A 27,153-nucleotide genomic window follows, 5' to 3' on the forward strand; every position below is an offset into this window, starting at 1 on the left:
TCACATTTCAAAATGGCGGATCCAAGATGGCGGCCGAATAAAATACATCTGTCATAACCAAGTGAAAATAGGTCGACAATGACTGGTAGTGTTTACTTATCTTTATCTAGCACTATTTTGAGATTATGGTCTTAGTTTTTAAATGCACAATGTTAAAATGGGCTAAAAATAAAGTTTTAAAAATCCCTCATAACTTTGGAATGAATCAAGATTTTTAAAAACGGTTTGCGGCATTGTAATCAGGGTAGAAATGTAGTTCGAAATGATGGGTCACAACCCCACCTTTACATTTGAAAAAATATTTTGCATCCAATATGGCGGATCCAAGATGGCGGCCGGAAATGACCACCTTGTCAAAATTAAGTACTTACTACCCAACAATGTTTAGAAGTGGTCTGGGATTGATATTTGAAAAAATGTAGAAAAAAGTTGGGGGGGGGACAATTAAAACTCACCCTGTATAGGCCTACATCAACGCCGATGCCTAGATAATCGCTCAGCATGCTGCTACGTCGTTTACAAAAACAAAAAAAAATAGATAACGATAACATACAAATACAATAACGGAACGGAGTCTAACCTCAAAACCACTCAACCCAACCTCACGCATGCATGCTCCATGTCCTCTGTCCTCACTCCTCAACCAACTTAACGACAACAAACTACAACTAATGAACTAAAGGTAACAAACATCATATCGATGATATTTACATGAAATTAATTTAAGTAACATGAAATAACATGATCGTAGCTTTGGTTAATTAGTTATTATGGTTGTATGTGTATTTAAGGCATAGCTAATAGAGAAACAACCACTGTAATCAATGTGTAATTTGTGACAAGGCATATGCATTGGACAACTGATCTACGGTACCTAATACAAAGTACCACGAAAAATACTTTTCTAGTATTCGTGCAAAATACCATATTACTCACAGACAACTTTAGGTTATTGTGAAGTATTGTCTGAAATAGGCAGTGCGTTGATAATCCTGCAATCAATCAATTTTGAGGCTGTACATGGGATTGATTAAGACTAGGCCTATAGCCGCGTTTGCACCAAAGTCTTTCACTAAGTTTTCCACTAGTAAGTTGCTCTTTCTACAAAATAGGCTACAGTGATTTTTTATGTCGTTAAAGATCAAAGATCAAAGAAAGTTTACAACAACAAACAACATAAAATGAATAAAAAGTTTACAACAAAAAGTGGAAGACTAAACTTAGTTGCTACGCTCATTGTGCAAGCAACATGTGGAAAACTAGTGGGGATCTAGGTAATAGCTCATACTACTTAGGCCTATGTTATATTGCATTGTTTGCCTTATCGGGTACACTTCCCCACCTTTACATTTGAAAAAAAATATTTTGCATCCAATATGGCGGATCCAAGATGGCGGCCGGAAATGACCACCTTGTCAAAATTAAGTACTTACTACCCAACAATGTTTAGAAGTGGTCTGGGATTGATATTTGAAAAAATGTAGAAAAAAAGTTGGGGGGGGGACAATTAAAACTCACCCTGTATAGGCCTACATCAACGCCGATGCCTAGATAATCGCTCAGCATGCTGCTACGTCGTTTACAAAAAAAAAAAAAAAAAAAAAAATAGATAACGATAACATACAAATACAATAACGGAACGGAGTCTAACCTCAAAACCACTCAACCCAACCTCACGCATGCATGCTCCATGTCCTCTGTCCTCACTCCTCAACCAACTTAACGACAACAAACAAACAAACTACAACTAATGAACTAAAGGTAACAAACATCATATCGATGATATTTACATGACATTAATTTAAGTAACATGAAATAACATGATCGTAGCTTTGGTTAATTAGTTATTATGGTTGTATGTGTATTTAAGGCATAGCTAATAGAGAAACAACCACTGTAATCAATGTGTAATTTGTGACAAGGCATATGCATTGGACAACTGATCTACGGTACCTAATACAAAGTACCACGAAAAATACTTTTCTAGTATTCGTGCAAAATACCATATTACTCACAGACAACTTTAGGTTATTGTGAAGTATTGTCTGAAATAGGCAGTGCGTTGATAATCCTGCAATCAATCAATTTTGAGGCTGTACATGGGATTGATTAAGACTAGGCCTATAGCCGCGTTTGCACCAAAGTCTTTCACTAAGTTTTCCACTAGTAAGTTGCTCTTTCTACAAAATAGGCTACAGTGATTTTTTATGTCGGTAAAGATCAAAGATCAAAGAAAGTATACAACAACAAACAACATAAAATGAATAAAAAGTTTACAACAAAAAGTGGAAGACTAAACTTAGTTGCTACGCTCATTGTGCAAGCAACATGTGGAAAACTAGTGGGGATCTAGGTAATAGCTCATACTACTTAGGCCTATGTTATATTGCATTGTTTGCCTTATCGGGTACACTTCCATATCTGTTGGCACAATCAACCGAATGAGTAATATTGATTATTCAATTGTTTAATTCGATATATCATCAATCTATCAAATCGAAGGTTAGGTTAACCTTACATAACTAACCAAACGATATATCGATCGATATTAAGTTACTCATTTGGTTGTTTGTGCCAACAGACATGGAAGTGTACCCGCCTTAAGTTATCTGCTAAAATTAGACTAGGCCTATTTTATTTCACCCTGAACATCGCTTTTGCAAATCGAGAAAAATGATAGAAATCAGCAATTTAGGCTTTTTAAAAAAATTTTACTACCAGTAGGCCTACTTTAAGTAAATGGTATTTTTTATTTAGGCAATTTCGAACACTTTTTCCTCTTGCACTTTTTTGGCAAACACCTAACTTATTTCACCCCGAAAACGCAATCAAAAATCGCAAAAAGCATTAAAAATCTCTAAATATTGGCACATTTGGCCATTAAATGTGTCAATAACCTAATACTAATCTTACTTAACCTAACCTATCCTAACCTAACTTAACCTAACCCTTCATAGCCTTGGTTTACCCTAAATCGGTCATTTTTTACACTTTGCTAACTTAAGCATGGGTTAGGTTTGGTTAGGTTAGGTTAGATTAGATTAGGCCTGTATTATATTAGGTCAAAATAAGTTAGGTTGGATTATATTTAGGCATAATTTGGTTTAACTTAGGGTAGGCCTATACCAAAAATGGGTAATTTTTGGCACATGCTATTTTTTAAAATCTTTCAACCTGGTTTTCTGGGTTAAAACGACATTTGCCAAAAAGTGTTTGAAATGGACTAAATAATAAGAAAAACACATAAAAAGTAAAAAAAAAATTTCAAGCCCCAAAAATCATTGATTTCTAGCGCTTTTTGCGATGTTAAGTTAAAACGCGATTTTCACAGGGTGAAAAATAGTCGTTTCCCCCAAAAGTGCCCGAGGTAAAAAGTGTTTAACCCTCGAGGAGGCACTTGCGGGAGTTTTCCTCCGCACTTGTAGTTTTTGTTAATATAAATATGCATAATGGCATAATGGCAGTCGTGCCCGGCTCTACACTTCACGGACTTCATCCTGGGAATGCCCCTAAACTATTTTTACCCCTGAATTCCTCATCATTTTGTTGTCAGTTGCAATTCAGTGACGTGGTGTCAGTTTGCGGAGGTTTACTCCGCGTGCACCCTGTGACGTACTTTCTCAAGTTTTTACCTTTGTACAGCTATCAGACCTTTTCGGGGATTTTCAGGACTCAGATTGACTGAACACTTGCATGGATTATGACACATTTATTACCTCAGGATTAATTCTAGAATCTATATACAATATTTACAGTTTATCTTTGTATCTCTTGACAAAGCCCAGTCTTTGGAAGTCCTGTCACCACGGACGGCTCTTGCAGACTTCTTCTCTCTGCTCCTGCAGACCTTATCTCTCGGCTCCTGCAGTCCTCCCCTCTCGGCTCCTGCAGTCCTCTCCTTCTCTCGGCTCCTGAAGTCCTCTCCTCAGCTCCTGCAGTCCTCTTCTCTCGGCTCCTGCAGTCCTCTTCTCTCGGCTCCTGCAGTCCTCTTCTCTCAGCTCCTGCAGTCCTCTAACTGGCTCCGTCTCGGGAAGTGCTGGGCGGCTCACCAACCAGAGCCCAAACGCAGCAGCTTCACACGATGCCACCAGTCGCTGTCGGACGTAGACTCCTCTGTCTCGAAAAGTGCTGGGCGGCTCAACAACAAGAGCCCAGACGCAGCAGCTCCTTACGAGGTCGCCTGTCCCACTGTCGGATGCAGACTGACCGAGAAGTGCTGGGCGGATCGCTGTCCCAAGCGCAGCAGCTCCTCGCGATGTCGCCAGTAACGCTGACGGATTTCGACTGTCCTCTCTCCTAGACGGCACTCTTCTTACATAGTGGAGGTGGGCCTCTTAATCCCCCTCCAGGCGGATTCATGGTCCCGGGAGGCAGCTCCATTGGCCACCGGGGACTTAAACTGAAATAAAACGGATGCTGGGGCTCAACACGCCAACCAGCTGCACCGGGCTCAACACGCCTCTAGTGCCAGAACGGAATGTACCGGGCTCAACACGCCTCTAGTACGGGAACGGAATGCACCGAGCTCAACACGCCTCTAGTGCAGGGACGGGATGCACCGAGCTCAACACGCCTCTAGTGCGGGGACGGGAAGCACCGAGCTCAACACGCCTCTAGTGCTGGGGGACGGGATGCACCGAGCTCAACACGCCTCTAGTGCTGGGGAACGGGAAGCACCGAGCTCAACACGCCTCTAGTGCGGGGGACCGGGAAGCACCGAGCTCAACACGCCTCTAGTGCTGGGGAACGGGAAGCACCGAGCTCAACACGCCTCTAGGGCTGGGGACGGGATGCACCGAGCTCGACACGCCTCTTGTGCGGGGGACGGGATGCACCGAGCTCAACACGCCTCTAGTGTAGGGGACGGGATGCACCGAGCTCAACACGCCTCTAGTGCGGGGGACGGGATGCACCGAGCTCAACACGCCTCTAGTGCTGGGGAACGGGAAGCACCGAGATCAACACGCCTCTAGTGCTGGGGAACGGGATGCACCGAGCTCAACACGCCTCTAGTGCGGGGAACGGGAAGCACCGAGCTCACGGGAAGCACCGAGCTCACGGGAAGCACCGAGCTCAACACGCCTCTAGTGCGGGGGAAGGGACCCACCGGTGGCGCCTACCGGCGGGGGCGTGCCTGGAGGCTTAACTGACGAAGTCCCCCAAGGATGCTCCTTATATAGGGCCAGAAAGTGCTTGGAGGGTGGGGGGAAGTACCCAGTACCGGCCACCCGGCGAAAGTACTGGGCACTTTTCCCTCAGCACTTTCCCTCAGTACTTTTCCCTCATGTCACCGAGTACCTTTCCTGGTGTTTACCTCAGGTCTTCTGAAAAACTTCATTACAACCCTATCACGTAAGTCCTTAGAGCAGAGTTTATTTCCTCATGCGCTATTGTCAAACTGTGTGTGTATATTTTATAGGCCTAGATACAAAATTATAAACATGTTTAAATGTATTATTTCATTTATAATTATTATCAAATATATTTTGTTTACATGTATATGTATAATTGTATTATTGCGGAACAAAACTCCGCACGCGCCCCCTCTCGTAACATACCTTTATACTAGAAAGTTGCTCAATATTATTATTTGAAATATTACTCACATATAGGGCCTAGTTGTTATTAATTAAGAAATTAGGTTTCTATGGTTATTGAACATTACGCCTACATAACAAGTAAAACGGGTATAATTTATGCCATTTAGTGTTGTGGATAGTGATGTAAAATACCCGGGTATTTAAAACTCAAGGTAAATACCCTGGGTATTTACCCGGGTAAACACCCAAAGTCCATAAATACCTGGGTATTTTGGGTATTTATAAAATCGATTAAAATTCATTTATATTTACCCCTAAATATGTTATTGTTATCATAACATGATAAATTAGGATAGTCTATAACACCTTTTACAGTAACTTGAAGCTTAACTAGTACCTTTTATTTAATGATTTCACACTTTTTTTTAATAGGCTAATACATAAAGTTTCTAAATAAGCATGGGGTTTCGTGTCTTAAATCGAGTGAGATCAGTTAAATTTAACTTAGGCCTACTAAAATATAGTATATTAAAAAAGGCTGTGGCTATTTCAATTTTTATAAATTTATAACCAATTAAATAACATAAACAAAAAAATGTTTTAATTTATAAATATCCAGGAATTGTTGGGTATTTATGATGCAATAAAAACAGTTGAACATGTCATGAATAGTTTGATTAGCAATAAAACAAGCCTGTGATGCTACCTGGGATAGAGAATCCTAGAAACTAAACACTCCCTATGAAATGAAATCAAGACTATGCCTCATCAGAGAAACAGTGAACCTAAACCTACTTCTAGTGTTATTAAATTATGATAATTAAAGTTTTTTTCTATAAATGGCTTGGAAGGCTAGACAGACCTAAGGCCTGATTGACATAGGCAGAATGAATGGCAGAATACTAAAAGTAATTAAACTTTTCTGTGTTACCGCTTGGTTGGAAACAATAATATATATTTGGATAAATCTACTAAAAAAATGTAGGCCTACCTCCTGTTTTTTGGTCTATCTTAACCCTAAGGGGCGGTTTGGGAGCTCGAGCCCAGCTAGTACGCGCCTAGTGTTGGACGCGCCTAACTTTAGTCCCCGGACCAGAAACCAGGCTTGGGAGCTCGCGCCTAAGTTGAAATGGTCGTAGATCAAGTATAGTCGCGCCTAAGTTGCAGCGCGGCTAGATGGACAGGGAATCGCGGGTAATTCAGGTTTTGACGTTGGCAACGGCCATTGCAGAACCCGTTACCGTTGACAACAACAAAAGATGAACACTTATTGAAGATGGATAGGTCTACTATTTAATCGTGGTATATCAATGGTGGCTAATTAGTAGACTATGGTGTATGTTTCTGCATTGTACCATTGCAAAAATGTAGTTTTGTAAGATCGTTGTTTTACATCGCAATGACTGAAGAACCGTAATTGTTTATATTAAATTCTTTTAAGATCTAACTTTATTTTCACTTTACGATTTATAATTATTTAATCAGTTGTCCTTAAGTACTACTAGTTGTCTTTTAAGTACTACACCTTATAAATACGTACAGAGCAACATAATATTAACATCGGAAACTCGGTTTCATGCAATAAAAAGCTCAAAATTAAACAGTAATTTCCCAGTATAATATAGGGGTATTGACAAAAAAAAATAATAAAAAGTAATTGCGGAGGTTATGATTGTCTGAAGCCAAGGTAAATGTAAAAAAATCTTTTAATACAGTACTTAGAAAAAATTGTTGTCAATTTAATAGTATATTACGTTACTAGTCCTGAAAATAAGTGTTTACCGGACGAGTGTGGTCGTTCCCGTGCGAGACGAAGTCGTGTACGGGATTACCATACAAGTACGGTAAACACATTTTGGACGAGTTACGTACGATAGTTTACGCCATACTACTTAATTCGTAGAAACCCTTATATATTTCCACCAACTAAAGGACTAAACATCACCAGTCATAACCTCTAAGAGAGGTTATGTTTTTGTTTATAACCAATCATTGCCACGCAAATACAGTATAATCAGCAGATTGGTGTCCGGTAAAACTCATTGCAGAACAGTATTACGCAATGAAACCCCATTTGAATAAGCTGGCGGCAAACAGCTGTTTTCTGGACTAAATCCTTGCGTGGGAAGTTCGTCAAAATAATGTAGTGTGGCTAAAAATCTTTTTTTACATGACACTCTTGTATCCAATTTTCCTAGGGAAGTATCTATTACCGTAGGTAGCACTTATTTCCGGGACCGATAAACTTTTCCATTTTGATGTCCCTAGAGGCCAAAAACACTGTTCGTTCAAAATTTTATATATGTATAGCCTATATATAAATGTATTATATATACGTCCATAAACGTGATAACTTGAGTAAATTTGTCTGATTTTGATAAAATTTGGCATGAAAGTGTTAGGCGCGATTCTCCTTAATGACTTCGCGAACCAGCATGATCAGACCAAGGGAATCCGGAGTATAGGATAAAAATAGTTTTTTTCTCAATTTTAACCCCTATAACATAAATCATTGTCTTTAAAATATTTCAAAGAGTAAAGAGTATTTCAAAGAGTATAACAAACAAATTAATATCTTATAATGTTTTGTACGGTTATTGGCTACAGAGACTATTGGTAAAATTTTAAATTTTAAATTCCCATGTGATTCTTATGGAGAATAAGTTAATTGTTCTAGTGTGGTCGTTTATGGATATATTTTTATGAAACTTGGCAAATTAATTTATTTTTTATAAAGCTCTTAATATTTTGGTAAAAAACACACTTCATTGCCTTCCCTGTAGTAGCATACCTACACGTAGGTAGTTTTAGTTACTTGTTAAACCTAAATATTTAAATAAATTTAATTGAAAGTCCTGTTAGATTATTGGATATTCGCTTTTCTGTAGGTTTTCTGTGGCGGGATTATTGATATACTGTATTTATTTTCTTATACTCCAAACAATCTAGGTACTACATTTCGATGTAACTAGCACTAGTCAATGACACTAAACTGAGCTCAATCACAACTCAATAAAAAGAAAACGAAAATGACTGTGAGCTATTTGCAGTTTTTTATGTTTTGTTTATTACCTCTTCACTCTTTCGTAGGGGGCGAGTGGGGGGGGGGGTATGTACGTGGTAACTAATTTTTTTCTAGCTAATAAAATATTTATAATTAAGGCACGGGTGCTTATAACCAAACTGTCAGTTGAAATAAATTCTATTCAGGCTCCATATTTTATTGAAGTTAACAGTAAAAACAAAAACAAAATAATATTTCGTTAAATTACTTCCCGCGAGATTTTTTTTTAAATTTTGAACAACAGAAACATAAAAAAAAACTTTTATCAAATATACTTTGAGGGTAATGAAATTGTTCGGAATTTGATAACGAATTTTAATATAACATTCTTTTACTTAATATGTAATCAATTAACTTGCTAATGAGCTAATACCGGCATGATGTCGACTTAGACCTGCCCCCTGGCAGGACTAAAGTTGGGGACTAAACTCACTGATTTTTATGACGAAAACATATCACTTAGTCCCGAAATTGGTCTCCCAAACCCACCGAGACTATCTCTTAGGCTGGCGCCTAAGTCTACTTGACTCCCAAACCAACAATATTTAGGCGCGAGATTATCCCTGCACAAGTTAGGCGCGCGCCTTACTGATCCCGAGCTCACAAACCCGTTTTCGAGGCGGCAGCCTAAAATACCGGAAATATCCGGATTTAGTCGCGGACTAGCGCTAATACCGAGCTCCCAAACCGCCCCTAAGAGTGCCAGGCGAGAAATAAAAGTAACGCTCAAAAAATGCCGATGATTTTTCCCGAAGGTCGTGCTAAAAATGCCGAGCGCGATCTGGCGATTTTTATGTTAAAATTTCGTAAAAATCGAATTTTCGATATTTCTACCAACGAAAATCGATGTATTGCATCTAGTAACTTTCGACTCAATGTTAATATATGGGTTAAAAGAATCCGAGTATCCATTCGGTTGTTATGACAACTGTTCGATCATTACGAAACGTCCGGTCAGCCGGACGTTGGCACTTTTGGCTCGTTCTAAAAACGTCCGGTCGGCCGGACGTCGGCACTTTTGGCTCGTTTTAAAAACGTTCCCCGGACGTTGGCACTCAAAGGGTTAATATAATTTTGAAAGATTTATTGTGCTATAGATTCAAATGTTTTGTATCACAAGTTTATGAAATTAGTTTTTTTTATACCATTGATACCAACAAAAGATCTAGAAAAAAATATTATTAAATCCTGCCATCCTACAGCAGGAGTGCCCACAAGGGGGGGGCTGTGATGCAGACTGTGTCATTGAAATTCTTGGGGGGGGGGGTTGCAAAAAATTCAAATGGGGGGGGGGGGGTGGCTAAAGTTAATTGCAATAGTGGTGGTCAACGTGATGAGAATCAAAAATATACGAAGTCACCAGATAGAAAGTCGATTAATTAATGATAGTAGTTATATTATTGAATTCAATTAGTTTAAACAGGATTTTAGGATACTTTAGGATTCGTGTAGGAAATTATTACTCAAGGTTAGCTAGACGTGAGATCTAAGAGGGAGGGCACGGAATGGCTCAACTGCTGTGATAGAGCCTAGATGATAACGCGTGGTACAGACACGTCCAGCTACACCGCGACTTAGCACAGAACACTTTGTTGACAAGCTCGTTAAAATACAATCAAGTAGCATAGGCTAAAATACTTTACACTATTGTGTGGATACTCGATTACCTGAGTTAATAGGGGGGGGGGGGGGGGGATAGTGAAAAATACGGTTAATCCAATATAGTATAAAAACAGATGCCAAACTCATTAAAAGAGACTTGGCTAACTCCTTCCTTGGCTAACTAAATGTTGTTGGTAAACGTCACGATTTGCATTTTTATCAACGAAATTCAATATTGTACAATCATTATTATTGTGCAATAATGACATTTCAAATCATTTATCTTGGTTCAGTTGCACAAACGGCAACGTTTAAAATTATAGCTAACTCAAACTCAACTAATAAACACTGCATTGTTATAAATAACGTAAAATATTAAACCTTAGAAAGTGTTATAAGCTACTGCTCATGATAGACGGATAGGCTACCGGTAAGTGCTGTATCACAGCATCGGAATTGATAGATAGGTCATAAAAAAGTGTATAAATTATTTCGAGATAACAAAAACACTCTTGAAAAAGAATGTAATGAGAACAATCTTGTTATTCATTTTCTTTGTTCTTCTGTTCTTTATTAGGTTTCTCTTCAATTCATACACAAGTTCAACAAGTCTCCATATTTAGGCCTACTCATTGCCCAATCACAGCCTTACTAAAGTTACCATGGCTACTAATCACTCAATCACAGCACTAAGCATTACTAAGCATTATATCGTCATAATTCCCCAGCTGTTGTATCTGAAAATATCTGTTGTATTATAGCCCACAGTAGACATAAGTATAAAACGGAGCAGACGATTGTTGGCGCAAGCGTTGAAGTTGAAATCATTTTTCCATTTCATTTCATCAAAGGAGCTGTGATGTTTCCAAAACGATAATGTGGGAGAGGGGGTCGTTATGTCAAGAGAAAGACAAAGACAATTCGTTAAGCAGAGGCTACGAACGCTATGTAGATATTCTGGCAAATGAAAAATTCCTTAAATTGAGGTGACTTATAAAACTCTAATTTTATTTATATAGAAAGATAAGTTTTCCAGGCTCAGTTAAAGAGGCAAAGATAAAAAATTCCTAGGCATTCATCTAGATGAAAATATTAACTGGAAGGTGCATCTAGATGTTATAAAGAAAAAAATTAGATCTGCATCATCTGTCTTTGTCCACTTGAAAGAATGTGTCACCATTGAAGTACTTAAAATGGTTTATCATGCCTATGTAGAATCCATCTTGAGGTATGGTGTGATTTTGTGGGGACAGGCAACTGATGCAAAAACTTTTTTCAGACTTCAGAAAAGAATCATCCAAATTATGACTAATTCCCACCCCAGAAGTCCTTGTAAATTACATTTTCAAAATTAAAAAATCCAAACACTCACAGGACTATACATATTTGAATTATTAAACTACATACACAATATAAAAAATAACCTCCCGGATTAAATCAAATTCACACACAACTATAGTACAAGAAACGAAACAATTTTCAGATTACCAAATCACCGTTTGACCTTATTTGAAAAAAGTCCTTTGTATGCAGGTTTAAAAATGTATAATAAACTACCGGTATATTATAAAATAATGAGTTCAAACAAGTTTCAAGAAACATTGAAAAATGGACTCCTTGAACGTGCGTTTTATAAACTAGAAGAATTTTATAACCATCCCTTGAGTTTATTTTTTGTTTTTAATTTTCTTAACTACTGTACTGTATTAACATTATTTGGCTAGGTATTTTTTCCTGTTACTTTGTACTTTGTATTTTTCTAGTCTAGGCTCAATTTTGACAATGCACCTGTTCTATATGTTATCACATCTAAAAGAATGTTATGTGCGAATAAATAATGTCTAATGTCTGATTCTGTGTGTATCAATTCTGATTCTGAGCCATTCCGTGCCCTCCCTCTTAGATCTCACGTCTAGCTAAACTTGAATAATAATTTCCTACACGAATCCTAAACTATCCTAAAACTAACTAACTATCTTAAAACTATCCTGTTTTAACTAATTGAATTCAATAATATAACTACTATCATTAATTAATCGACTTTCTATCTGGTGACTTCGTAATATATTTTTGATTCTCATCACGTTGACCACTGTTGCAATTAACTTTAGCCACCCCCCCCCATTTGAATTTTTTGCAACCCCCCCCCCCAAGAATTTCAATGACACAGTCTGCATCACAGCCCTCCCTTGTGGGCACTCCTGCTGTAGGATGGCAGGATTTAATAATATTTTTTTCTAGATCTTTTGTTGTTATCAATGGTATAAAAAAAAAAACTAATTTCATAAACTTATAAAGTGATACAAAACATTTGAATCTATAGCACAATAAATCTTTCAAAATTATATTAAGTTAGACCAAAAAACAGGAGGTAGACCTACATTTTTTTAGTAGGTTTATCCAAATATATATTATTGTTTCCAACCAAGCGGTAACACAGAAAAGTTTAATTACTTTTAGTATTCTGCCATTCATTCTGCCTATGTCAATCAGGCCTTAGGTCTGTCTAGCCTTCCAAGCCATTTATACAATAAAAATTTTAACTATCATAATTTAATAACACTAGAAGTAGGTGTAGGTTCACTATTTCTCTGATGAGGCATTGTCTTGATTTCATTTCATAGGGAGTGTTTAGTTTCTAGGATTCTCTATCCCAGGTAGCATCACAGGCTTGTTTTATTGCTAATCAAACTATTCATGGCAAGTTCAACTGTTTTTATTGCATCATAAATACCCAACAATTCCTGGATATTTATAAATTAAAACATTTTTTTGTTTATGTTATTTAATTGGTTATAAATTTATAAAATGATAAAAATTGAAATAGCCACAGCCTTTTTTAATATACTACTTTTTAGTAGGCCTAAGTTAAATTTTACTTATGTCACTCGATTTAAGACACGAAACCCCATGCTTATTTAGAAACTTTATGAATTAGCCTATTAAAAAAAAGTGTGAAATCATTAAATAATATAAGGTACTAGTTAAGCTTCAAGTTACTGTAAAAGGTGTTATAGACTATCCTAATTTATCATGTTATGATAACAATAACATATTTAGGGGTAAATATAAATGAATTTTAATCGATTTTATAAATACCCAAAATACCCAGGTATTTATGGACTTTGGGTGTTTACCTGGGTTGAGTTTTAAATACCCGGGTATTTTACATCACTATCCACAACACTAAATGGCATAAATTATACCCATTTTACTTGTTATGTAAATGTTGAATAACCATAGAAACCTAATTTCTTCATTAATAACATTATTTGTTTAACTATATGTGAGTAATATTTCAAATAATAATATTGAGCAACTTTCTAGTATAAAGGTATGTTACGAGAGGGGGCGCGTGCGGAGTTTTGTTCCGCAATAATACAATTATACATATACATGTAAACAAAATATATTTGATAATAATTATAAATGAAATAATACATTTAAACATGTTTATAATTTTGTATCTAGGCCTATAAAATATACACACACAGTTTGACAATAGCGCATGAGGAAATAAACTCTGCTCTAAGGACTTACGTGATAGGGTTGTAATGAAGTTTTTCAGAAGACCTGAGGTAAACACCAGGAAAGGTACTCGGTGACATGAGGGAAAAGTACTGAGGGAAAGTGCTGAGGGAAAAGTGCCCAGTACTTTCGCCGGGTGGCTGGTACTGGGTACTTCCCCCCACCCTCCAAGCACTTTCTGGCCCTATATAAGGAGCATCCTTGGGGGACTTCGTCAGTTGGGCTCCCGGATCCGCCCCCGCCGGTAGGCGCCACCGGTGGGTCCCTACCCCCGCACTAGAGGCGTGTTGAGCTCGGTGCTTCCCGTTCCCCGCACTAGAGGCGTGTTGAGCTCGGTGCATCCCGTTCCCCAGCACTAGAGGTGTGTTGAGCTCGGTGCATCCCGTTCCCCGCACTAGAGGCGTGTTGAGCTCGGTGCATCCCGTTCCCCAGCACTAGCGTGTTGAGCTCGGTGCATCCCGTCCCCCAGCACTAGAGACGTGTTGAGCTCGGTGCATCCCGTCCCCTAGCACTAGAGGCGTGTTGAGCTCGGTGCATCCCGTCCCCCAGCACTAGAGGTGTGTTGAGCTCGGTGCTTCCCGTTCCCCAGCACTAGCGTGTTGAGCTCGGTGCATCCCGTTCCCCAGCACTAGAGGTGTGTTGAGCTCGGTGCTTCCCGTTCCCCAGCACTAGCGTGTTGAGCTCGGTGCATCCCGTCCCCCGCACTAGAGGCGTGTTGAGCTCAGTGCATCCCGTCCCCCGCACTAGAGGCGTGTTGAGCTCGGTGCAAGTGATACAAGACGACAAACATCCAATATCTAGGATAGAGGACATTTTCGCGGAAAATGAATGGAGGGAAGCTATTTTGTACCTTGGACATAAGCAATGCTTACCTGCACATGCAAATGGACGAGGAAAGTTTAAATATGCAAACTATAAGTAGGCTACTGAAAACGGTCTTTACAAAGTCAACAGAATGATGTTTGGGGTTAAGGTAGCACCTTGGTGCTAATCAGTATGGCAAAGGTTCATGGACAGAATACTACAAGGAATTAGCGGTGTTAAATGCTTCTTTGATGACATAATCATACAAGGATCAAATTATGAAGAAACTGTGCGAAGATTGAAGCTAGTCCTTGATAAAATAAGGGAACATGACATTAGATTGAATTTTGAAAAGTAAATTCTTTCAGAAAAGGATTGCTTACTTAGGTCATACAATTCATGAAAATGGACTTCAAAAAGGGTCTGAAAAGGTAAAAGCGATTGTTGAAGCAAAGCGACCTTGTGATGTCAACCAATTACGTTCTTTCATAGGTCTGGCAAACTATTACAATAAGTTCATACCCAAACTGGCAGAGAAACTAAACCCATTGAACAAACTCTTACAGAAGGGCAAGAAATTTGAATGGACTGACGAATGTGAAAGAAGTTTTCAATCTGTTAAAATGGACATTGCCAAAGACAAAACTCTAATCCACTACAATCCGTCATTTACCTTTAATACCTTTAATACGTCATACCTTTAATACTGTCAACAGATGTATCACCAACTGGCTTAGGAGCTGTAATTTCACACCGGCTAAAAGATGGAACAGAAAAGCCAATTGCCTTTGCATCTAGGTCACTCAGTAAAAGTGAGAATCAATACAGTCAAATTGATAAAGAAGCGACTGCCATTTATTGGGGTGTGAAAAAGTTCTTTCCAACTGCTATGGCAGGAAATTCATTCTTGTCACAGAAAACAAACTTCTTGTATCTATTTTTCATCCTTCAAAATCCCTACCTGCAATGTTAGCTACACGTTTGTTGACTATAAAATAGAATACAGAAAAACTTCAGACCACTCCAATGCAGATTTTCTTTCAAGATTCCCAGTAGAAAAGTTAGAAGAAGGTAAAGATTGAAAACTTCAGATGAATCAAATATCTATGCTTCCACTTACCAAAGAGACAATTGGAGAACATACGAAGAAGGATACTTTTTTCTCTAAAATCAAGACAGCCCTTGAAAATGGAGACGATCTTGAGACAATGGGACTAAACAACAACGAGTACACATTACACAAAGGATGTGTTTTTCGAGGTATAAGGGTTGTGATACTTTCATCTCTTCAGAAAGAAGTACTCAAAGAACTACATGTGGGCCACCTTGGGATGACAAAAATAAAAGCAATGCCAAGAAGCTATTTGTACTGGAATAATGTAGACATATATATTGAAGAGTTGGTCAGAAACTGTAAGATATGTTCCCAGAAGAAAAATGAACCTCCAAAAGACAGGAATCACCCTTGGGAAGAACCATCTGGACCATGGGAGAGAGTACACTTAGATTTCCTTGGGCCCATGAATGGGAATTACTTCCTAGTCATCATTGATGCCCATACTAAATGGCTAGAAATAATGCATACAAAATCTACTACAGCAGAATAGTGTATCAAAAAGCTACAACATCTATTTACAACGTTTGGTCTTCCAGTGACAGTCGTTACAGACAATGGGACACAATTCACCAGCATGGCTTTACAAAACTGTTTGAAAGAAAATGGAATTTGTCACAGAACATGGATTCGTACAAACAGTGATGAAGGGGCTAAATTCAATGGTGGGGGAGAGAGGTGACATACAAACAAAGATCGACGCTTTAGTCACAAAGCAGAAAGGCACCAAGCTCTACAACTGGAATGTCTGCATACAAGATGATGTTTGGCAGAGACATCAGAACTATAGTTCGGCCGCATAGAAAGCGACCTCCTCCAGCATTGGTTTAGCATTAGCGCACAGGTCGTTTTCTAAGCGGCCGAACTATAAACTAAATGCCATGTCAGATAAAACAGAATGGTTTAGAGTCAAAGAACAAAGGAAGATTGGAAGACAGTTCAGTGTGGGACAAAAGGTGCAAGCAAGGAACTAGCCTATGCATAAAAAAAGTGGAGATAAGGAGAGATCATCAGTCGAGTGGGCAACGTCATGTATAGAATAAAAATGGACAATGGATTGGGTGATATGGACCAGACACACTGACCAGATCCTTCCTAAGAATGAAGAAGGGAGAGTTGATATATTATTCAATCTAGTGTCAATTATTAATATTCTATTTTCCTATATTTTAATACTAGCTCATTGGTTAATTATTTATTGTTTTCTGTTGTGAGTCAGTTGTAGGCTACAATTTAATGTTTTGTTTTAGTGTTTGTACTTTTAACGATGTCCAAATATATTTCTCAAACGTTTAAAGTTTATTGAATTTAAACACAATACTTACCGTAGCTTCGAAGAAAAAAAAAAAAAAACTGATTCAGACCATTTTCATGCTTTAACAATGGGGTTTGTAATAATGTAATAACGTAATCAAAACCTCCATACGTTTATAACAAATCCAATGGTGAACCCCACATTTGAATCTAGTAATATCAACAAAGATACAACTGCAATTTTTACCACATGAAAACAGGGTAGCCCCATATAAAATGTATGTCAGCAGCAGCGCAGTAATGCTAAATAAAGTGTTCTTGTATATTTTCTTAAAATCAGCCATTTTTGAGTAATATTAATGTAAACAATTAAAATTGCCGCCATTTTAAAATTTTGAACTGGAGCAAGTTTTTTTACATGGGTCTCTTCTACCTTCCTTAACATAAATACAATGTTTCATAAAGATGGGTTAAATCAATTTAAAGATACAAATGTTTGTACGTAAATAATGATGGATATCTGGTTAACAAAGCGATTTTGAAAAAATTGTTATTCTTGATTTTCTCTGTATTTTTACCCCTAGAACCATTTCCCCTCAGTTTTAACCACACCCTGTAATTCACTAACCTAGGCCTCTTAACATATACAGAGCCAACCAATTCAACGAATGCTTATTTTTATTTTCAGTCTGGTTCACCTGAATTCAAAACAAACTACAACTGAGTAAAAAAATGTGTCAAAAGAAATAAACTTGATGTAATGTCAGGTTGGAATAGTTAGATCAATTTTCAATCCCAATCATAGTGCTCAGGTCACCGATTCTCAATTCTCTTATCTTCTGACTTTGGTCCTGAAAGAAAAGTTTACGTTGCTATTCTGAATGGTTCAGGATGTTCAGGTTAATTTGTGCACTATAACCATTTGGTTAATACCGTTGGTAGTATTTTGTCGTTTTCTAATGCTGTTAGGGCGTTTTTATAAAAGAATGTCGGGATTTGCTCATGGTCGTTGCTCGTGGACTATTCAAGATAATTAAATTATTTAAACGTCAAAATGAAAGGAAAAGAACAAAGTATTTTCTCATACTTTGATACAATTCGGAATAATTTATTAAAATTCAGATTTTTATCAATCTTATATGACGATAAAACTGGCTAAGTCTGCATTAGGTGCATTAGGTAGGGTGGTTTAGGTAGCTGGCCTGGATGGTATCGCTTAGGGCGATCGGCGGGTTTAACTGACGTCTTAACTGAATCTTTCTAGGCACAAAGACTCTATCTTTTACAGATAACACCATAAAATGTTAATTAAGGTATGTACAACTGAAGACTTTGCCGGGCATTTGATGTTTTGATTTCTTCGACTAAGTCATTGCCAGGTGACTTTGTTTTTAGCTGCCCAGGTGAATGTCTTTTCAAAACACTACGGTGCTAAAAAACTCATTAAACCAGCATAAAATTTCTTTATCATCAAGTAGATTTAAATTTAGTTTAATTTAGCAATCGATATAAACTCTGTGAACCGCAGATTACACTCTGTGCCTCTTGTTGCGCCGTAAACTTTGTTGACGCCGGAGACTGGCGTCAGGCGTGTGAGTCGCAATAGCGGCCTACCACCCCGCACCTGTTTTGCACATGCCAAGGTCAAAGTTTCCTCCCTTGCTACACGGGAAACAAAACTTTTGTATTTTAGCTTCAATTTGACGTATAAAACATTTAGTTACCTTGAATAGCATTCAAGCAATTACCATTTTATATCCCTGCATTCTTTTGTAAACTGTATATTAACCTTCAAAAACTAATTTTATATTTACTTGAATCTTGACAGAGGTTTTCAATCTGGTACTTGCGTCTAATTTTTACAGTTCTAGGTCTATTCAGGAGGGGGGGGGGGGGGGGGGGGCAACTGACCTGGGTGCCAGCCAGTTGGAGGACAATAAGTTTAAAATAGTATTTTGAGGTTGGTGTTTATTAATAACTGCTTGATTGCCAGAGACACTCATTTAATGTGTATTATTAATTTGAAATTTATGAATATAAATTTATTAAAGGCTTGAAAATAAATCATACGTGTTGTAAACAAAAAAAAAATGTAAATTTAAATTCTATTTCTGCACATTTAAAATGGAATCAATATTTTCATAGCCCAGTAACCAAGTTTTTGTATTCTTAAAAAAATATACACAAATATTTGAACATTTTAAAACCTAAGCCTGTTTATAGCCTTGTATATTGGTGGGTATTCTATTGAAGTGGGTAAAAATGTGTATTTCCTCTTTTCACGGCATATTTTGTGTGTTTTTAGCGAATTTCCCTATAGTAGCCCGGAAGTAGCTATTACCGTAGGTGGCACGGTAAGACCTAGACCCAGGCCCGATTTACTTTTTCACTTTGATGTCCCCAGAGGCCAAAAACACCATTCGTTCAAATTATTATATATGTATGTATATATATATATATAGATTTATATATATATATATAGATTTATATATATATATAGATTTATATATATATATATATAGATCTATATATATATATATAGATTTATATATATATATATATATATGTCCGTGAACACGATAACTTGAGTAATTTTTGTCCGATTTTGATAAAATTTGGTTTAAAGGTGTAAAAGAGGGTTAAACTTGAATGAGTTACCGAACCAGCATGATCGGACCAAGGAACGGGGCTTTACGGGGGGTTTTATGGGGATCATCTCATAACTCCAAGGTTTCATAACTCCAAGTGATCATAACTCCAAAGTTTCATAAGTCCAAAAGATCATAACTCCAAATTATATTTAATCCAAAGTTTCACAACTACAAGTACCCGAAAAGGGATAATTTCATTACTCCAAGAAAAATATAAGCGCAAGTGATCATAACTCCAAAGTTTCATAAGTCCAAGTAAAAATTAAACCAGAGTCTCATAACTCCAAAAGTTGAGTGGAGTCTCATATCTCCAAGTGGAATGTGTAGTACAGTCAGCGCCACAAGTTCCTGCGCTGTCCGCTCCGCTGTAATACTGTCAGCAGCCGTTGCCGCATCATTGTACAGTATCTATATACGTACCGTCGCCTGTCAAACGATTATGTAATTTTGTTATATACTTACAGATTAATTAATTGCTATACTTCTTACTTCTATGCTAAAGGGACTTTAACCTTTAACTACTCGCGCGGGTTTTACTAACGTATGTACTCGTGTGGGGTGTTTTTGACACCCCGTTATTACATATTTGTTATAATTGTATTAACGCTAATAATTGGTAAATAACATTTTTTGTTGTTATTTAAGTTTATTTTACTGTATACTGTTTCCAATATGAAAGAGTTAGGCCTATTTATTGTAAGTTATACAATGTAAATAATATATTTCTTTTACCAACTGCAATTCGTGTGTGTATTTGGTCAACTTTTGCATATAAACCATTCGTTGTATTAAACAATATGTATTTTGTCATTGAACTGTTTGATATTGAATAACTAGCATATGTACTATCCGGAAAATATATAATTTTTAAAAGATTATATTATGTCTGTGAATGGTAAAGGTATTATTTTTTCCTAAAATGTACTACTAAAAAAACAGTTTTTAGGGGGGGGGGGGATCGTAATACACACAAGTTTTGTGCAAACAAATTTATTTATATGTCAAAAACACTTGTTTGTTATCGAAATAAATGTAAATAAAAAATGTCCTTTCATTACTTTTAGAGTCTTTCGCAAAAAGAAAAAACATTACCTTATACAGGAACTTGTACTTTTTACGAAACGTTAACACTCACGTGGGGAGTTGAAAACACCCTATACTTTGTAATACACATGTATTACCAAGTGAACACTAGAGATCGCACGGGGACTTTGGCTGAGAAACGTTCACAGTTTTAACTTTACATTTCAGGTAATTTACACTAGGTGTACAATGCAGTTGTCTGCTTGCAATATTGAGCAGATAGCAGACATAATAATCAAATAATTTTCTAAAGTCAATGTTACATATGTTTCTCGTAAATGAAATTCATATTTGCAGTATCCAATCTCATTAGTATATATTTTGTTTCAAATGAATGAAATGTCTAATTTCGTTATTCAAAGTCAATTATAAGTCTGGTTCAATTAAATGTATTGTCTACTTCAAAGTATATATGTTTCATCTGGTTCTCATAAATTAAATGTCTATTTGCAGTAGCAGTATCCTAAATCAATAGTACACCAGCTTCACAAAAATGAGAAATTTACTTGCAGTATCCAATGTCAATGGTCCATTTGGTTCACATAAATAAGATGCCTATTTGCAGCTTTCAAAGTCAATGATACGTCGGGTTCACTTAAACAAATTGTTTACTTGAAGTATACAAACTCAATGGTACATATCGTTCACATAAATAAATTGTCTACTTGCAGGATCCAAAGAAATGGTTAATTTGATTCCCATAAACGGAGTGCCGATTCGCAGTATATTAAGTCAATGTTACGTCTGGTTCACGTCAATGGAATCTGGAATGTCTACTTGCAGCATCTAAACTCAGTGGAATCTTCGGTTCACATTAATGGAAGTCCTAATTATTGCAGTACCTATTCTGCCTAAGTCTGCATTATTTAATTGTAAGTCTAGTTCACTGAAATGGAAAGCCTACTTGGAATTGCAAGTTAAATGGAAATATAACTCAATGGTAGGTTTATATTTGGTTAAAATGTAATGGATATTTAGATTATTTAAAGTCAAAGGTGTTTCAGCCTTATTCCGGCGACCATAATTATTGGTTGTTTTCATATTGTAGTAAATTATGCTCAATGATATTAATCTTATTGTTCTTCCCTTTTTCTGTGTCCTATACGGTAATGTACTTTTTAAACGATTCTTTGACTAACATAATGTGGCTACAAGTGGAATAAAATTGTAGAATACACTAAAAACCATATAATATGTTTAAAAATGATCAAATATTTACAAGAAATGTTTATTATATGGAACTGTTAGGTACGTAGTCTATGAGTTGAGTCTTAAACTCGTCGGAAATTATGACTTTCATTCGTTTTCAAATAAGTTATTTGTTTTTGAATAACTACTTGACTTCTTTGCAATTGCTCGATTTCGAGCAACATGTACACTATACATTAAAACGTCACAGAGTGATTTATTTCACGATGCTAATCAATAACCATTTGACATATTTTCATGATTTTTGTGTTGCAAGAAACATCGTTACCCCTAGGACTGCCAATAACCGATAACGTATGTTTCAGTTCGAAAGACTATGACAACATACCTTAGTGTAGCAATAACACAAATAAGGTCCTCGATATCAAAGCTTCTGTTTCATTCAATAAGATGTTTTATGACATTTCTTCAATTTGAGTCATGCCTATTTATATGTTATTACTACAGTATATACATTACAAATAAAACTGTGAGCAATACTCTTACAAAACTTGTACAACCTTTTTTTGTCCGAACATAATCCCCCAGATGAACATATTTCCTAGCATCAAAAACATATTTTTTCAAGTAAATAAAACAAACGCCAAATAATTGCATTGCCCAGCTCTTTCATTAAATAAACAGAATTAAATTATTCAAACTGCGAAAGCATAACAGACGTAGCCCGTTGAAATCGGCCTATGGGGACCTGAGAAATTAGTCCATACCTATAATATTCAGCAAATATGCACATTCTAAGCTCAAGTTTGATGCGCAGTATGCCTATATTTTTATTTGGTAAACTGCCATAACCGTTTACATTTAATTTGATTGTATTTATATGGAATAATTATATTTTAATTTATATTTATATTAATATTTTTTTATATTATATTATATTTATATTAATATTTTTTATATTATATTATATTTATATTTATATTAATATTTATAATTTATAGGCCTTTCTTGCTTAAATTTACATTTTTTAAACGGGCAGTTCAGAAGACGGGGCACGGAAGCCACGTCATGTTGGTAATATTGACAATTCGAAGTAAGCGGCAGGCAGGTTGCCAGTATGGATACTAAAAAAGTCCCACACGCCCCTGCTCGCCCCTCCACGCAACTCTCCATCAATTCCAGAACATGAAAGGATCCATAATGTCATATGGGTTCAAGTTATGACCAAATGTTACAGGACCACTTTTGTTAGCTGTATTGTTCTACACCTTTTAATTTTCTAACTCTTCTCTAGAGTCATTATTAAAAGAATTAATAAATATTTTCGTAATGAGCGACATTTCCTGCCTGTATGCTAAACGAAACGTGATACGTAGATCTATATAATTAATACGCGAACACGAAGTTTGTCGGTTGAACTCCTCCGTCATTTCTTGACCGATTTTATCCATTGACGTATCATTGGAAAGAACGTGTCGCGTAGATTTGCAAACTGGTCTTGAACTGGATTTGAAAAAGTCCCTTGGGCTCTACCCCAGTGGCTTTGAAGGTTCCCATGTTATCCTTATGAAGATCATAATTGTTAAAATTTTGATCAGCTATATAATTTAATTGCTGTCAATATTTAAGCTGCATTTCAAAGAAAAGCGTCCTACAAAAATTAGATCTTTAAAAAATAAATCATTGAAAGAACCCATTTGCAAATTATTGAAACATTAAAAGTCATAGAACGCCCCCTAGTAGAAGAAATAGAGATAATATTTTTTTAAAGAATTAACTATCGTCATTAGCCTGTATAATGAAGAACACCTACAAGATTCAGATTCCTACAAACTATGAACGAGGATGTTAGCTGATGTGCTACAAATTTTATGGACTTAACTTTGTGATCATTGCAGAGGAAAACCCTCTAAAGCCAAATAAATCTGGTACGTCAATGACATTAATCTATGTTTTCATAAAAGTCAAACAATTTTAATAATATCCTATGAAAATATCCAAGAGCCCCTTACTAACATTTTAATGAAGGCTTTTAATTATTATTCATATAATGCTAAGGGAAACAAAAATCAACTGAACGACAGAAGGTCTTTAACTTTGCATTTTCTCAGTTAAATGTAATTAACGTTATTGCAACTAAACAAAAAATACACCAATTGAACAAATAAAATTGTGACAGACAACAGGAAGTCCTTATGGTGATGAAAACAGATTCTATCCTTATTAAAGAATGAATGAAATTTGTAAACTCCTGCTGGCGACAAGGGTGGTAGCATGCATAGGTTTATCAATAACGAAGATAAACATGGACAACCTTATGCGGCTATATATATTTTTAGGAAATGTTGATTACTGTTATGTACATCGTGAGTATCTCCATATGATACACACCAGTAAGCTTTGAGTTGACTCTTTTAAACTCATTGTAAATATACTGTTATTGTTTTTGAAATAATTTCTGTAATACTAGTACCTTGCAATTGCTCGAATTCGAGCAAAATGTACACTAGTTAGTATTGGTAACAGATTCCTTACTCTCATAAACATATGGTTTGACGCCACAAACAAATTAATTGGACAATCCGTTCTCTACAAATTATTTAAGTATCATCCACTTATTAGCGCTTGCAACATAAATAGCTCCATAATATCATATTTTAATTTGTCTAAAAAATGTAACAATAAAGGAACGGATGGTGTTTTTGGCCTCTAGGGATCTCAAAACGAAAATTAATTCCGTCCGGGTCCAGGTCTTACATGAGTACTACGGTAATAGTTTATTCCCTATATGGGATATTAGCTAAAACACACAACTGATATTGCTTACATATGTTGTGTATACAATTAAGTGACTCTCAAGGCCCATAGAGTTTGGATGAAGAATTATGTGTTCCAACTAGGGAAACAAAGAGGTCTGTGGTCTCTGTTAAAAATTTTTAACATTTGCCCGTCCACATAAGACTACAGATCTGTGCGTGCAACGTATCCAGCAAAGCAAGGGATGAGCCAGTACTACAGTACGAAGGTGAACAGTACTGATAAAATGTTTGCGGCAGTTAACAGAATCCCACTAATTTTACTATATACTTTCGATTATTATTACTATTATCTCTCTTGTGAGGTTTACAAAAATAAATTTCACTGGCTATTAGAATAGCCTACATTAAATTATGTTTCTTAAATAAGATCCTTCTTGTGTCTGCTTATTTATTCTCCTTATTGGTATGACAAGTATTAGCTATATCTACATATTAATAGGCAAATATGTTTCTTTAAGGCCCTTTTCTCAGCTTGTGTGCATCGCAAGGAAAATCTACGCATACTTTTAGAAACATATTTTCCTGTAGATAAACAGAACAACTTAATAAATTAAAAAAATGATGAAAAATAAGTACGAAAACGAATTTAACATAAACAAAAAACTAACATTTGGATTATGAGTCAAAATTCTGGTGACGCAATAACAACGATAAATATACAGAAAATCAAAACAAATTGAAGACTGGTACACAATCATCACATGTTTGATTTTCAGCGCGGGATGAATATAGATAAGTTAATATTTTATTTCGATTGTGGTCGAGTTTTGGTATCTCATTAAGGTACTTAAATAATACCTAAATGATAAATACCTTCTATTTAACTCAAATAAAACAATCTGGTATTAAGTATAGATGTATTTACTCAAAAACATATTTCTATGATAATTTAGTCTCGAAATCCAAATGTTTAGACCTATCTATGGATTATATCCGCTTGTTTGGATCATACAAATCTAGATAGTATTTTAAAAATTTTAAATATGGTATTTTTTTTATTAAACCCATTATGCACTACAGACATTTTGCGTACAATTTACTTTGCACTCACTATACACACTATACACTCTCATATTTGTTACGGAATAAAGATTTATGAGGGAACAAGTAATTGTAACTATAATCAAATTTTATATTTACAAATGAATGCTACAAGATGAAACCTTAACGTGGATTAATCCTGTGTAAATTTTTCCGAAAAATAGGAGATGAAAAATAGTGGAAAAAAGGCACTACGACTTATTTGCGTTGTGCATCACGAATATTATGTAGAAAAAATTTCGAAATTTTGTACATACAGCTGAAGAAGTTAAGACTAAATATTTTTCATAGTTTAAAAATTTTAAAACGTGAACTAATACTGTATTTCCTTAATATTGTTGTTGGAAGACGGCAATTATTGCTAAAATACCGTGCGCGTAAACTAATTCATTCATACCTCGTGGTGGTCATCTAAGTCGATTATTGGACAAACTAAAAGTCTTACGAAAAAATGTTTGGAACAAAAATTGAAGAACATCTTATTATCTATACTTTTCTTGCTGAAAGTTTTCATCTGACCAAAAAATAAAAAAAATCCTCGCTCACTTACTTTTTCATGTTTACATTGAACAACCTTTTCATATTTTCCATTATTAAACATTAATCATCTGCACGAACTAAATTGTATTTATATAGTATTAAACATCAGTTTACGCAGAATTTAAATATGTAAATTTCATCCTCTCACTATTTGTATTACAATTTAGACGAACGTGCAAAGCGACAGGGAACGCACCACTTCGAATAGTCTCGCCAACATCGGAAACTCGCTTCCAGCATGTGTGTGTGTAATGGGTGCGTGTGTGTGCGTACATTATCGTTTCCTGCACGGACTGTACCCATTGTCACTTGGAGTTATGAAACTTGGTGTTATGAACCCTTGGAGTAATGAAACTTGGACTTGTGGTCCTTGCAAATCTGTACGTTTGGAGTTATGAAATTTTGTATTTTAATTTACTTGGTTTTATTTTAACTTGGAGTAATGAATCTTGGAGTTATGAACGCTTGGAGTTATGAAACTTGGTCTTATGATATTTTGGTTTTAATTTACTCTGGACATAATTTTACTTGGAGTTATGAAATGTTGTATTTAAAAGTACTTGGAGTTATGAAAACTTGGAGTTATGAACCTCACCCGTTTTATGGGGTAAAAATTGGTTTTTCTCACTTTTGACCCTCAAAACACAAAATTTCCCAATTTCTCTTTAGACCCTTTTAAAGAGCTTAAAAAAACAAATAATTTAGTATATTAAAGTGTTTTTGTTCGGTTATTAGTAACGGAGAAAATTAAAAAAATTGTAAATTTAAAATTCCCATGTTATTCTTATGGAGAATATTGTCAAATGTTGTAGTTTGCTTGTTTATGGATATATTTTCATCAAACTTGGAAAATTTATTTATTTTGTACTAAGCTATCAATATTTTACTAAAAAACACACTGTATTAGTTTCCTTGTAGTAGCAAACCTAGGTACTCGTTAAACCTAATGTTATTAAAATATATT

The 27,153-nt window shown here is 36.0% G+C and overlaps 1 protein-coding gene across 4 annotated transcripts in view; it reads left to right on the plus strand.

Annotated features, from left to right (window-relative positions):
- Positions 1-452: 452 nt before the first annotated feature.
- Positions 453-27,153, plus strand: part of LOC128985645 (probable tRNA (uracil-O(2)-)-methyltransferase) — a 51,811-nt gene continuing 25,110 nt past the window's right edge. The window contains exon 1 of one of the 4 annotated variants that reach the window (XM_054405384.1): positions 453-682. The gene's annotated coding sequence lies outside the window, so the exon portion shown is untranslated. Of the gene's footprint in view, positions 683-1,667; positions 1,762-1,820; positions 2,354-21,561; positions 21,581-27,153 lie in introns of those variants that run through there. The other 3 variants (XM_054405383.1, XM_054405382.1, XM_054405385.1) reach the window with 3 other exon arrangements.

Source organism: Macrosteles quadrilineatus, unplaced genomic scaffold, assembly GCF_028750875.1.
Source record: "Macrosteles quadrilineatus isolate MER2022 unplaced genomic scaffold, UCM_ALF_1.0 Scaffold_2__2_contigs__length_208266976, whole genome shotgun sequence".
Lineage (NCBI taxonomy): Eukaryota > Metazoa > Arthropoda > Insecta > Hemiptera > Cicadellidae > Macrosteles > Macrosteles quadrilineatus.